We start from the raw sequence: 13,617 nt of genomic DNA, 5'->3' as shown, positions 1-13,617 counted from the left end.
TCTGGACAAATATGTCCCCTTTGTTTTTATTCTTTTTCAAATGGTCTTTTCATGGGTTCTCATGTTAGTCAGGAAAGAGCTCCTCTATCTCTTGAAGTATTGAATAGTATTTTTGCCTTTGTTATACTAACTTTGAGCTGCCTGCTTCAGTCCCTTTGGCTGTAGGTCATAAACAATACATGGCATTGTGTATAACAAATCTTCATTCATGTGATTACAAGATTTACTGTTCTGTTTTCAAATGGAATGGATAATTGAGAAGGTGGAAAATCAAAAGCAGCACTGTATTACATGGGGTTCCTGTGGTCACAGATAACAAACTCAAGCTAGCTTAAGTAAAAAAAAAAAAAAAAGATTTATAATAAGGATAGAGGTGTGTCTTAGGAACTTAAGGCAAGGATGAAGTGGCCCTCAGGAATGAATAGGAACCAGAGAGAAGGAAGGGACCTCTTTCATCAGTGTTCACAGCAAGCACATGTGTGACACAAACGTTACAAGGAGGAGAGAGAGGTGACGGAGGGAAAGTAGCAATCTATGCAGTGTATTACTTTACACTCAAGCGTGACATTAAAAAACAGCTCCGCTGTGTTCTTTGGGGAAAAAAAAATTCATGCTCATTATATGAAATTCAAACAGTTATAAGAGAAGCAGGAATGCTTTAAAATTCAGATAGGCAATCATTACTGTTTTCATAAACGTCCTTCTAGCATGTATAAGGACATCTAGAAACACTGGCATGCACACGCAGAAATGTAATCATACTTTGCATGGTCATTTACCTGTTTTATTTTATTTTTTAAGTTTTATTTATTTATTTATGGCTGCACTGGGTCTTTGTTGCTGTGCACGGGCTTTCTCTATTTGCGGCGAGCAAGGGCTGCTCTTCAATGCCGTGCGCAGGTCTCATCGTGGTGGCTTTTCCTGTTGTGGAGCATGGGCTCTAGGCACACAGGCTTCAGTGGTTGTAGCACACAGGCTCAGTTGTTCCTCAGCGTGTGGGATCTTCCCCAGACCAGGGATCGAACACGTGTTCCCTGCATTGGCAGGCGGATGCTTATCAACTGTGCCACCAGGGAAGTCTTGCCTGTTTTATTCACTCAGAAGTGTATCACGGCTCTTTTCATACCAATAACTATCATCAATAAATACATGTTTACTTGACATCTCCTATTTGTAAACCTTTAGGATACTTACTCCCTCTGCCTTCAGTGATTATAAACATGTTATGTGTATCCATCTTTCTGCTTTCACAATAACGTATTTTGAGTAGATTCTTAGAGAAAGATTGCTAGATCAAAAGGTATGCCATTTTACATGCTGATATAATTGCCAAAGTGGCTACATCGTGAGCTGTGGCCATAACAACAGCTCCTGTCAGTCTTGGACATCATCACCAATCTGACAGATAAAAGGAGCTCGGTTTTCTGAAGTTGTGTTTTCCTGTTGTTAGTATAATTGAGTATCTCTTCATGCATTTGTTATCGTTCACTGTTCTATTTCTTCTCACGGGAAGTTTATTGATTTGCTTCATCCATTTTGTGCTGGGGTATTAATTTCTTTATTGACTTTTTTAAAAGATTTTTTTTGGATACAGATCATTTTTAAAGACTTGATTGAATTTGTTACAATACTGCTTCTGTTTTTATGTTTTGGTTTTTTAGCCTTGAGGCATGGGGGATCTTAGCTCCCTGACTAGGGATTGAACCCACACCCCGTGTATTGGAAGGTGAAATGTTAACCACTAGACGGCCAGGGAAGTCCGTCCTTTAGTTCTTGTATGAATATTTTACTTAGTTTCTTATTTTACCCAAAGTATCTAAGTTTGTTTGTTTGTTGTCTTTATTTTTTACTTGTTTTTGCCTTTCCTATATTTGAGATTTAAAAAAAAAAATGTTGCGAGCCAAATGTCTCAGTCCTTGAGTTTTACATTTTGATGTCATGTTTAAAAAGGGCCTTTCTATCTTAATATTATAAAACTATTCATCTGTATGTTTTTCTAGTACTCATTTGATTCTATTTTGAATTTATTCTCTTTAAATAGAGAGAGAGAAAGAGCGCGCTAGATTTTTCTCTCCTCCCATACAGCCAGCCAACATCTTTTATTAACTAGTCTCACATACTTACCCAGACTAGATTACATGCACTTGGTCTATTTCATATGAAACCTGTTTCTGTGGCTGCATGTTTATTGTCTGGTTATTTCATATATGTGTTCTCACTCAGGCCATTGTTTAACTATTAACAGCAGTCATTGTTTAATGTTTAATGCTGGCCCATTTTGTTGGCCATAATCTGTGATCTATTATGGTTCTTCTCTCTTTCAAATTGGGTTTGCATGGATAAGGTGCTAAATTCTCGGATATCAAGTGCCTCAGAGAACTGGGAGTAAGATGGAAACAGTGGAAGCAAGACGGGACTGCTTCCCAGACAGGAGGAAAAAGTGAATAAGACAAGAGCTCATGGATGCTGATTTTAAAAACAATCAGTGCAGTGCCTGTGATTTTTGTTTTAAATATAGGTGGGGGCAGGAAGGATAATGTATATATTTGATCTTTGTTTAAATCTAAAGCCATTAAACATTCCCATCACAGGGAAGAAAATAATGTGTTTTGCTTCTTTGCCAACTGGAACGTAATGTTGGTCTCTGAAATAAGTGCCTTGGGACCTCGATTCCCTGTTGGTCAAGAAAATTCCCAGCCCATGTGTTGCAGCGGAAATTCATTGTTTCCTGAGTTATTTCCTTTCGCACTTAGTGTGGGGGAAATGACCAAATGTATAGATTGAGTTTTTTTTTTTTTTTTGGAAAACTGATGTCTATAACATTAGTTGATTCTGATGGTTTTCATAACTGTTTTAGGTATTGCTGCTGAAGGATTCTCAGATGCTTCAGGGAAATCGATTTCACATAAACTGAGAATTTAGGTGAGTCTGTTAAAAAAAACTATTTTATTTTCAATGGGTCACCTTCCTGCACTGATAAAATTTTACAGAGCATTAAAACATTGTCGCTTCATGCTGTCTTGTTTGATTTTTTTTTTTACCACGGTTCTGTGAGATAGGACTGTAGCTGCCTGGTCTTATTACCTCCACTGCTGTGTGATTTTTTTCCGTCTGCTAGTTTGATGGGGGCAGGGTAGGGCTTGGAAAAAGGGGTTAGTAGCTGGTTTTTTACCTTATTGTGTGGACTGTCATTCTCTCACTCAAAATTTACCTTATAATTTTGGAGTTAGGGAGGGAAGTACTGGATGAGAAGTTAATGTGGAACTTTCAGCAGCCTTTTTTGTTTCTTAATTGGAGGATGCTTTACAATATTGTGTTGGTTTCTGCCATACATCAGCATGAATCAGCCAGAGGTATACATGTGTCCCCTCCCTCCTGAACTCCCCTTCCGTCTCTCTCCCCACCCCATCCCTCTAGGTTATCCCAGAGCACTGGGTTGAGCTTCCTGTGTCACACAGCAAATTTCCGCCTGCCATCTCTTTTGCATACAGAGTGTATATGTTTCCATGCTATTCTCTCAATTAGTCCCACACTCTCCTTCCCTTACCGTGTCCACAATTCTGTTCTCTAGGTCTGTCTCCATGGATACAGAGATTGTGTTACATTATACATTGGTACTTCCCTGGTGGCTCAGACGGTAAAGTGTTTGCCTGCAATGCAGAAGACCCGGGTTTAATCCCTGGGTCAGGAAGATCCCCTGGAGAAGGAAATGGCAACCCACTCTAGTACTCTTGCCTGGAAAATTCCATGGATGGAGGAGCCCAGTGGGCTATAGTCCATGGGGTCGCAAAGAGTTGGACACGACTGAGCGACTTCACTCACTCACATACAATGGAATATTACTCAGCTATAAAAAAGAATGTATTTGTGTCAGTCCTAACAAGGTGGAAGAACCTAGGGCCTATTATACAGAGTGAAGAAAGAAAAAGTCAAATATTGTATATTAACTCACGCATATTTATATCTAAGGAGAAGGCAATGGCACCCCACTCCAGTACTCTTGCCTGGGAAATCCCATGGATGGAGGAGCCTGGTAGGCTACAGTCCATGGGGTCGAGAAGAGTCAGACACGACTGAGCGACTTCACTTTCACTTTTCACTTTCATGCACTGGAGAAGGAAATGGCAACCCACTCCAGTATTCTTGCCTGGAGAATCCCAGGGACGGGGGAGCCTGGTGGGCTGCCGTCTATGGGGTCGCACAGAGTTGGACACGACTGAAGCGACTTAGCAGCAGCAGCAGCATGATATCTAAAAAGATACCCTTTTTTTTAGTAATGATGGACCTATTTTCAGTAATCTTTGTGCTGAAACAGTTTAGTGGTTCCTGGAGCCCTCCAGCGATGGGACACAATTGCTACAGTGTGAGATGAAGTATACATTGGTTACAGATTATTGGTTTTCCTCATTTAGTTGTATTTGTTGTGCCTGCTGCTGCTGCTAAGTCGCTTCAGTCGTGTCCAACTCTATGCAACCCCATAAATGGCAGCCCACCAGGTTCTGCCGTACCTGGGATTCTTCAGGCAAGAACACTGGAGTGGGTTGCTGTTTCCTTCTCCAATGCATGAAAGTGAAAAGTGAAAGTGAAGTCGCTCAGTCGTGTCCGACTCTTCGTGACCCCATGGACTGCAGCCTACCAGGCTCCCCCATCCATGGGATTTTCCAGGCAAGAGTACTGGAGTGGGGTGCCATTGCCTTCTCTCTGCTCCCAAGTAGTGTGTATGAAGTGCCCTGGGCAGGGACAAAAGGCGGTCTTCTTCAAGTCTTGGCTGTGACTCAGTTAAAGTCTAACAGGTTAAAAAGGATTGGTTTCTGCTCCAAAACCGTATCATGGCATAACAGATATATTAGTTCTCGACCAGCTGTGCAACTCTAGACGGGTTAATCTCTGCTAGTCTCCAAATCCTTATCTGTAAAATGTAGAGGCTGGCCCAGCCTCATAATTCCCACACTTTTATATTTTGTGAAAGAGGAAAACAGAAAATGAAGATCTATTTTTACTAGATTTTTCAGGCTATACTTAAAGGAAGTTGGTAATTGTTTAAGCTGGATAGTGCATGAGTGTTCTCTATTTATATGCTAATCTCTTTATTTTGTATTTACAATTTTTCATAAATATTTTTCAAAAATAACTAGCATCTGCTAATATCATTTCATGAAAGAAAAATATTTTAATACTGAAAAAGTAGGTGTGTCGTGAATTTGCCTTTTGATTGTGTTTAGCATTGTGAAAACGCTCTTTATTTCCTTCCTCTTTCTTGTTTCTCTGGTGACCACTGACCATTACGCATCAACTAGTGCCGGCCTGGGGACTGAGTTCTGGGAAATACTGGGTGCGTGATTCATAAGAGCTCTTCTACCTCTAAAACTGTATCATTCCTTTAAAGTGGGAAAGAAATATACTCTAGTTATATACATTGGCTATTTTCAGAAAGTACTGTGACAGCTGGCATGGTTGACTTCTCTGACAAGAAGTCAGAGGTGAAAAGACAAGGGATTGTTCTGCTGGGGAACCTAAGTGAAAATGGCTCGTCCATGTGAACATTAAATTTATCTGTGAGCCACCTTGCAGTCAGTGGAAAAATGAAGATGTGACAGTGTGTTGAGTTGTCTGATAAAAGTGTGCAGAATCCTCACTTCACACCACTGTGGGCAGCCTCTGGACACGTGATGTTTGATGGATAAGTGTCTGCCTGCACTATAGGGATGCTGAGAGCTAGGGGTGAGAAGGGCTGAATATCTAACTCTGGACACAATTGCAAATGCCAAGTGCGAGGAATGCAAGGCTGGGAAGGGGTCAAGGACATGGTCAAGAGTTAGGAGCTGAGGGCAGTGGGACCAGACATATACAGGACAGGAAAAAGTAAAGGAGCCATCCTGCCCTGAGATCTTCTGGGTGTCTTGACACGGATGTTGTCTTCTGAGGATGTGCAGACAGCACTAGGTGGCCAGTCTCAGTGAAGGGCTGGGCACAGTGGACAGGAAACACATCAGATATACCATTGTTGTTCGGTCGCTCAGTTGTGTCCAACTCTCTGCGACCCCATGGACTGTAGCGTGCCAGGCTTCCCCCTGTCCTTCACCATCTCCCGGAGCTTGCTCAAAGTCGTGTCCATTGAGTCGGTGATGCCTTCCAGCCATCTCATCCTCCGTCACCCCCTTCCCCTTCTGTCTTCAGTCTTTCCCAGCATCAGATATATGGCTTTCCCATCAATTTCAGATCCAAAACCAGTGTGCCAGATGTGTTCTTATGCCCTGGGTCTGTAGAGAACGGAAGAGTACGGTTCTTGCTTACTTCTCCTTGGAGATGTGGGGATGTGTTGGAGGGGTGGGATGGGTGGAGGACACAGGCAATAATGGACTGAGTATGAGGACAGTGAGATAGTGTGAGGGAGGAGCAGTAGTTAACACATGGTTCACGATGCCGCATGCCCAACCCTGATTGCTTCAGGATGCTGTGTTGTTAACTATGGTCTTTGTTGATTGCAACATGGTGATTCAAGTCCTTTTAAACTCTTTCCCCCAGTGATGTCTGGCTTTCTTGTGTTTTAATATTCCTAGTTTCTGGGAAACTTAAATGAAATCTGACAGACTTATCTGGTTGTTTCCCCTTCTGTCAGCCTGACACTTGGTTTACTGCCTGGTTTGTATGCTTCAGTTGGGTTGCTTCCACCCCAGGGATATTTATTTTACTGCCCACCCCACACCACCCCCTCCCTTTCTTTAAAGGGAAAAGCTGTATCAAACAATGATGACAATAACAGAAACATTTCTCTTAAATGTATAGGAATAAGAGAGATGATCTGAAATGTTGACGTTTCTGGAAGTGTCTGAAGTCATGAATAAATGCTAGAGGCACTTTTATTTTGACATAATGAGAGGAAGTAGAATTGTAGGGATCTGGGCCAGTCCTACTCTGAATAAAATTTAAAGAATGAGCAATGTTATCAATCAGTCATGTTGTGAGCCTCTCAGAAGGCAAGGCCATGCTGGGTGAGATGTTGTAGCGATAAGCTATTAAATGTGAGACAACCATGCTTCACAAGAATAAACGGGATGCTTTAAAGCATTGCAAGCAAGTGAGAGAGATGAGAGAGATTGATGGAGAGTAGATGGACGAGAGCATGTGATAAATGATTTGTTTAGTGTTTAACTTAATGACTCATGGTATATTCCAGATTTGAGAATAGATGCAATAATCTGAACTTATCTCCATGTTCCCTGCAGGCTAGTAAGAAAAAATATTTTAAAACTGAGTTTAAATGAAAAACATTGTTTTTGGCGCTTGGGGAATTTTTAGTTCCCAGAGCTGTTTAGGAGAGGATTGAATCTGTAAAATTCAAGGCAGGATCTACATAGCTATTTGTTACTCTGTATCAGTCACTTAATCAGCTATGTCAGAAAAGATAAGTTGTTCCTGTGCTTGCTTTTCTTCATTAAAAATGTAATCTGTTATGCACTTCTGTCTTCCTGCCATCTCCATTAGCTGGTTTTTCCTGAGGTGACTCTGCTTGTCGACTGTAGGCATTGCCCCTTATCACCCGCTGTGGGCTCCCCGAGTGGCTGAGAGTCCTAATTAGCATTATCTCCTTGATCAGGATTTCCAGACTTGTGATGGAGTCCTTCCTCTGCTGTCTGTATTTGCTAAATGTTGTGCAACAACAACAAAATAGCCATTTCCAGATCGTTTTCGTAATTAAACTTAATCCATGGGTGTTGTAGAATATGCTGTTTCTTAAGCTTTTTGGCTAATTATGCTCATCAGTTAATTTCTTTCAAAGTTTAAAAGCCTTCCTGGAGAACTCAAGATTTGAGCCTTTGCTGTCTAAGAATTGATTGTATTTCATGGACTCCAAGGCTCTGAATACTTGTGCCTATTGAACATATATCTTGAAAATGACTCTCTTGTTTTCTTAGCTGTGAAGCCCCATTTTCTGACAATCTAAAATGACCATCAAAGCCTTTCTATTCTGTTTACAACAAACCAGAATTGGACAGCTTTCCAGAACTGTAAAATGCCTACTGCACTTGTAGAGTTTAAACATGACTTCGTTAAGATTAAAATAAAGTAAACACAGCGTAAAGCCAGCTGCAGTCTTCTCAACACACCAAGGTCAGGCCTGGTAGAAGTTGAGAAGAATCCTCCTGCTATGGTCTAAACAATGGTCTTATAGAAGATCTTTCATTAAAAAAAAAAAAAATTTAAGTCAAAGTAATGTATGCAAATGGATAAAAACAGAAAATGCTACAGAAAAGCTTCTCATGGAAAGGAACAAGTATCTCACCCTCTCTCTTCCTCCACTTACCAGCTTTACTTCTTAGAAGTAACCACTCTCCGCTGTCCCGCCACCCCCACCCACACGGATCATTTTTCCTGCTTGTTCGGTGATTTCCACATATATAAATATTATGCTTGCAGCACCATTTCTCCCTTTATCAGTTTTAAAAGGCAGGTTTTTGGTATCTTGTGATGGCTGTTTAGCTCTTTCTGACCTCCCCACCTCTCTTCCTTCTATGGCTGATTCATGCTTTGAATCCTCCCTCTGTGCCCTTGGATGACACGTGCAGCCCCTTCCAGTCTTAGAGGCACTGTTTCTGGGTCCTCGAGTCACTGTTTCTTGTCTACCATCCTTCCTCCACTCAGCCTTTCCATTTTGGGCAGCTGTACCTTTGACTTTTATATTCTCGGAGTTGGTAATAATTATATTCTTTCATCCCTGCAAAGGTTTCCATGAGTTACCTATAACTTGACTCCAAATGTTAAAACCAAGAAGCAACCTTTGACTCTATCATCACTAGGTAGCTGCTGCTCCCATGGCAGTCAGATTACGGAGTGGTTATATCTCTTCCTCTCTGAGCCTGATGTCCTCACGCCTAGGCCCTGCGATGGAGCACATGTGAGTGGATCCTCCCTTGCACACAGCCCCAGCGGTCTTGAGTCTTTTTCTAGACTCTGCCTTCTCATCCCTACTGGGATGTGAGTGGAGGTCTCACTGGCACAGGCTTTAGCAAGAACTGATTTCTGGGTGTGCTACCTGCCTGTGAGCTAGTGCTGATGGCAGGAGAAGTTGTTGTTGTTGTTTTCTGCTGTTGGAAAAGTAGCTTCAGACTCTGGTGTCTATAAAGGGACCGTAGCCTGGTCTTTGACATTGTTGTTGTTTAAACACTAAGTCATGTCTGACTCTTTTGCGAGACCATGGACTGTAGCTTGCCAGGCTTCTCTGTCCGTGAGATTTTCCAGGCAAGAAAACTGGAGTGGGTTGCCATTTCATCTCCAGGGGATCTTCCTGAACCAGAGATTGAACCCACATCTCCTGTCTAGGCAGGCAAATTCTTCACCACTGAGTCACCAGTGAAGCCCAATTGATCTTTGACCTTAACCACCATCTAATGAGGACCTGATGTGTTAGACACCTCGGTACTAGAGGCCTGGTGTCTATGGAAATCTTCACACCAGCCCCATGAAACAGATGTTACCCTTGACGTTTTGTATACCGTGAAGTTGAGAATCTCAATGACAGCTATCCAAGGTCTCCACTGGGAAGTGCTTCTTAGATTCTGGCACAGGCTGGGGGCATGGTGGCAGCTGTAATTTTATAGATTAGAAAAAACTTCTGTCTCTTGCATGATTTCTTCAACAAACCTCTTATCTTCCCCCGAAAAATTCCTGCTGCTCTAGTAGAATCAGCTCTGTTTTAATTCCCATCTTCAACCTTGTGGCTGCAGTGTGTGATCAGGGACTCCTTATACAGAATGACTGGAAATTGGAAAGTACTTACCTGCTTAATGTCCCTTTTGTGAATTCAAAGTAATAAAGAGGGCTTTATACTCTTTGTCGTGCTGGCAAACTGGAAAGGTGCTTTATCAATGGTGGTTATTGATCTAAGGGTTTTCTTAGACCTTCAAGTATCTGTGTGTGAGTTAGGTGCATTTAGCCACTGGACCACCAGGGGAATTCTCTGATTATCTTAATATAAGGTGTGTTTTGGTAGTTATTTTAGAAAGATTGGAGAGACAATCAAGTTGTACTTTGAACACACTTTACTTTCTCTCATGAATGGACTGGTCGGAGTAAATCGTCTGGCTTAACTGTGTTTAGTGAGTTAGTGTTATGACAGTGACCAGATGGATGGCTGTTGGGTCCACACAGTGTTGTCCTTCTCCCTTCTCTGGGATGCTTGCCTTACTTACTAAGTAGACCCAGGTGGAGCTTTAATAGTGGAACCAGCAGTCTCTCCACTGTCTACCATGGAGCCTGTCATCTGCTTTCTGTGTCATAGCCCATTGAGGTGTCAGAGGCCACAGATGGAGTTCCTCTTTGTCTCCTCTGCTAGGTCAAGGTGGTGGCATTAACATGGGGTCCTCAGTGCAAATAGTGCTTATTCTCCAAACATCTTGACCTATTTTGTGCATGTTCCCGAAATAAGCATGAAAGAGATGTCTTTAGACAATGCCTGGGCATGGCAACCCTCTTCAGTGTTCTTGCCTGGAAAATCCCATGGACAGAGGAGCCTGGTGGGCTACAGTCCTTAGGGTCACACAGAGTTGGACACGACTGAACGACTTAGCATGCATGCACGCTTGTTTGTTTATAGAGGAACTATCTGAGTTTAGTGAAATTGAGACTGAATGAATAGAGAGGGGTCAGTATTTCCTTTGTTGAAGTGGTGATCAGAGGTGAATTCTCACATTTCAATTAGATAATGATTAGTCCAAGGTGACCTTGCCATCATCTTGCAAAGATAAATTCTGACTTGGCAATTTGTTATTTATCTGTCAATTGATGGGTTGTCAGGGTAGCAAAGTGTGCTAAATGAACAGAGTTGTAATACACGTGAGACAATTTTGGCTCCGTTTTACAAAGATCATTGATCTTCAGTTTTATATTCAAGTGATACTTGAGCAAAAGTGATTTGGCGGAAAAGTCTCCTAGGATAATTTAAATCTTGGTTAAGGTTTTATCCCATGCCTATAAACATAGCTTCTAGAAGACTGGGATAGAACCCAACCCCTGAGCAAGAGAGGGAAATAAGTGATATTTAAGAAGTCTTTTTTATTAGTCTTTTATTACCTGATCCTGAACATTCCCCAGGAATGTTCAAATGTTCAAATCCCTGAACATTTTATAGTTGTCCATTTATTTACCTCTAAGGAGTGAAGAATGACTCTATCTCTGCTGCAGGAGAGCATTTGGCTTAGGCATCTGGGTCACACAGGATTCTTGGTTCCTTTTTCTGTCCCACTGGAGAGTTTAACACAGGCCTGGGGGATAAGCTGTGTGGAGCAAGGCCCTTTGTCCTCTCTGGTGGCCACTGTTCACAGAAACTCAGATTCAGAGGAGGCACAGTCAATGCTCTGAGCTAGGAAGGACAGAAATAAGAATTGGCCCTGGAGCACGCAATGACATCGTCGTGTTTGGTCTGCAAGTTTCCAGGAAGAAAGAAATTCCAGGAAGAGTGCAGAGGCATCAGTGACAAATGTGCAGGAAGAGAGTCAGTTCAGAGAAAGAAGTGGCTATTTCTTGTAGGCTAGAACAGCCTTCCAAGAGAAAGAAGAATTTATTTCTGGCTTAATTGGTATAAGTTTTGCTGTGCATGGTGGAACAGACTATAAATCCTGATAGGTTAAACAAGATAGAAGTTTATTTTCTCTTACCTAGGATGATGATTTGAGGTAGGCTGGGCAGCTCACAGAGCTTGGGTTCCTTCCAGGATGAGGAAAATTTGATACCTTACTTGGAGGCGAACGTCTGTATCCAGGACTTAGGCAAAAATCCTTTATAGACAAATTTGCCCTAGAATATCCCTTAGGCAGATGCCACCTTAGATGCCAGAATTCTAGCGCCCACTCAGCCCAACACAAGTTTTCTCCCAGCACTGAAAGAACTTGCAGCTAAGCAGTTGGCTCCTGTGTCTAAGGGCTGTGTCGTAAACAATATGATTACTTTCAGCATCCCAGTAGGACCCCAGGAGGCATTTAGAAACTGGACAGACCTGGGGAACTACAGATTCTTACATCCCTCTGCTGGTCATTCTGGAGCTTATGTGCTCTGTGAGGACTGGGACTGAAATTACCTGCCAGATTGATTTATTCATACCTCTGTATTATGGAGACTTTCTTAACCTCTGCACCACCACAGAAGCCCTGATGGAGACTTTCAAACATATCCAGAAGTTAAGAGAATTGTATGGTGAGCTACATGCCCATCACTCAAGTTCAATGATGATTAATTCTTAGCTGGTCTTACATCACGTATACCTTCCTATCTCCCACCAGTTACTTGGAGGTACTGCTTTGCTATTTAATTTTTTCCTCTGTCAGTATTTTATTACATGTCCCTAATCGATAAGACTTAAAAACATATCTACAAAACCTTATCACACCAAAAACATAGAAATTACCAATGCTTCCTTAATATCATTAAATATCAAATTAATGTTCAAATTTCTTTGACTGTTTTTTTTTAATTTCTTTGAATCAGGATCCAAATAAGGTTTATACATTGCAATTGGGGGCTTCCCTAATGGTCCAGTAGCTAAAACTCCTCACTACCAATGCAGGGGGTCCAGGTTCGATCCCTTGGTCAAGGAACTAGGCCCCACATGCCGCAACTAAGGCCTGGTGCAGCCAAATAAGTAAATAAATAAATAGTTTTTAAAAAATACATTGTAGTCGATTGACATGTTTCTAATCTCCATTTGATCTACAGGTTACCCTTCCATCTTTTCCCACCCTTGTGATTTATTGGAGAAACTGGCTGTTTATCCTTGACAGCAGAGATTCTCCACCTGGGATGATCTCCTCTCTTCATTTGGCACTGCCTAGAGACAGTTCTTATTGTCACTGCTCGGAGGTGCTGCTGACATCTAGTGGGTAGAGGCGAAGGGTCCTGCTAAACAACCCACAGTACACAGACAGCCCCTCACAACAAAGGATTATGTGGCCCAAAACGTCAGCAGTGCTGAGGTTGAGAAACTGTGCTGTAGAAATTTTCACAATCTGGATTTTCATCATTGATTCCCCATAGTGCCATTTAACATGTTCCTCTGTTCCTTGTGTTTGCTGTAATTTATTCACTGAATCTCGAGTTTTGGTCAGCTTCATATACAGACTTTTGTTTTATTTGGCAAGACTATATCATAGGCAGGTTGTGTATTTTCATTAAGAAATACATAGTAAACGGTGGTCTTATTTTGTGATACTGTTGATCATTGATGCCTATTACCTATGTCTTTTAATTCATTAGTGATTGCAAAATAGTGATATGCCAATTCTGTCATTCCTTCCTTGTTTATAAATGAGAATACATATATAAAAAGAAATTCAGGGAGTTCCCGGGTGGTCCACTGGTTGGAACTCAGTGCTTTCACTGCTGGGGCCCAGGTTCAATTCCTGATCAGGGAACTAAGATCCTGCAAGCAGTGTGGTGTGGCCAAAAAAAATAGGAAGGAAGGAAGAAAGACATTTAATCACAACTGTTTGTTTACCCTGAGATTCACAGAGAAATGTCAGGATAGATGCTTGATGCTTTGACTCTGTTGAAAAAGCAATGAGTTCTCTTTTGTAGGGTTATCTAAAAGTTAACATTGAGGGTGTTTTGTTTTTTGTTTTTGGCTGT

General features: G+C 41.7%; 1 protein-coding gene across 10 annotated transcripts in view; it reads left to right on the top strand.

The window, feature by feature from the left end:
* The window catches only part of TLN2 (talin 2), a 495,219-nt gene that overhangs the window by 208,566 nt on the left and 273,036 nt on the right, over positions 1–13,617 (top strand). For 9 of the 10 annotated variants that reach the window (XM_061431113.1, XM_061431111.1, XM_061431114.1 and 6 more), the window contains one exon: positions 2,858–2,922. The exons of the other annotated variant lie outside the window; for it this stretch is intronic. The gene's annotated coding sequence lies outside the window, so the exon portion shown is untranslated. The remainder of the gene's footprint in view (positions 1–2,857; positions 2,923–13,617) is intronic. 10 annotated transcript variants of the gene reach the window in all.

This window comes from Bos javanicus, chromosome 10 (genome assembly GCF_032452875.1).
Source record: "Bos javanicus breed banteng chromosome 10, ARS-OSU_banteng_1.0, whole genome shotgun sequence".
NCBI lineage: Eukaryota > Metazoa > Chordata > Mammalia > Artiodactyla > Bovidae > Bos > Bos javanicus.
The sequence above is the reverse complement of the archived record's forward strand: the minus strand, read 5'-3'. Positions and strand labels throughout refer to the sequence as shown.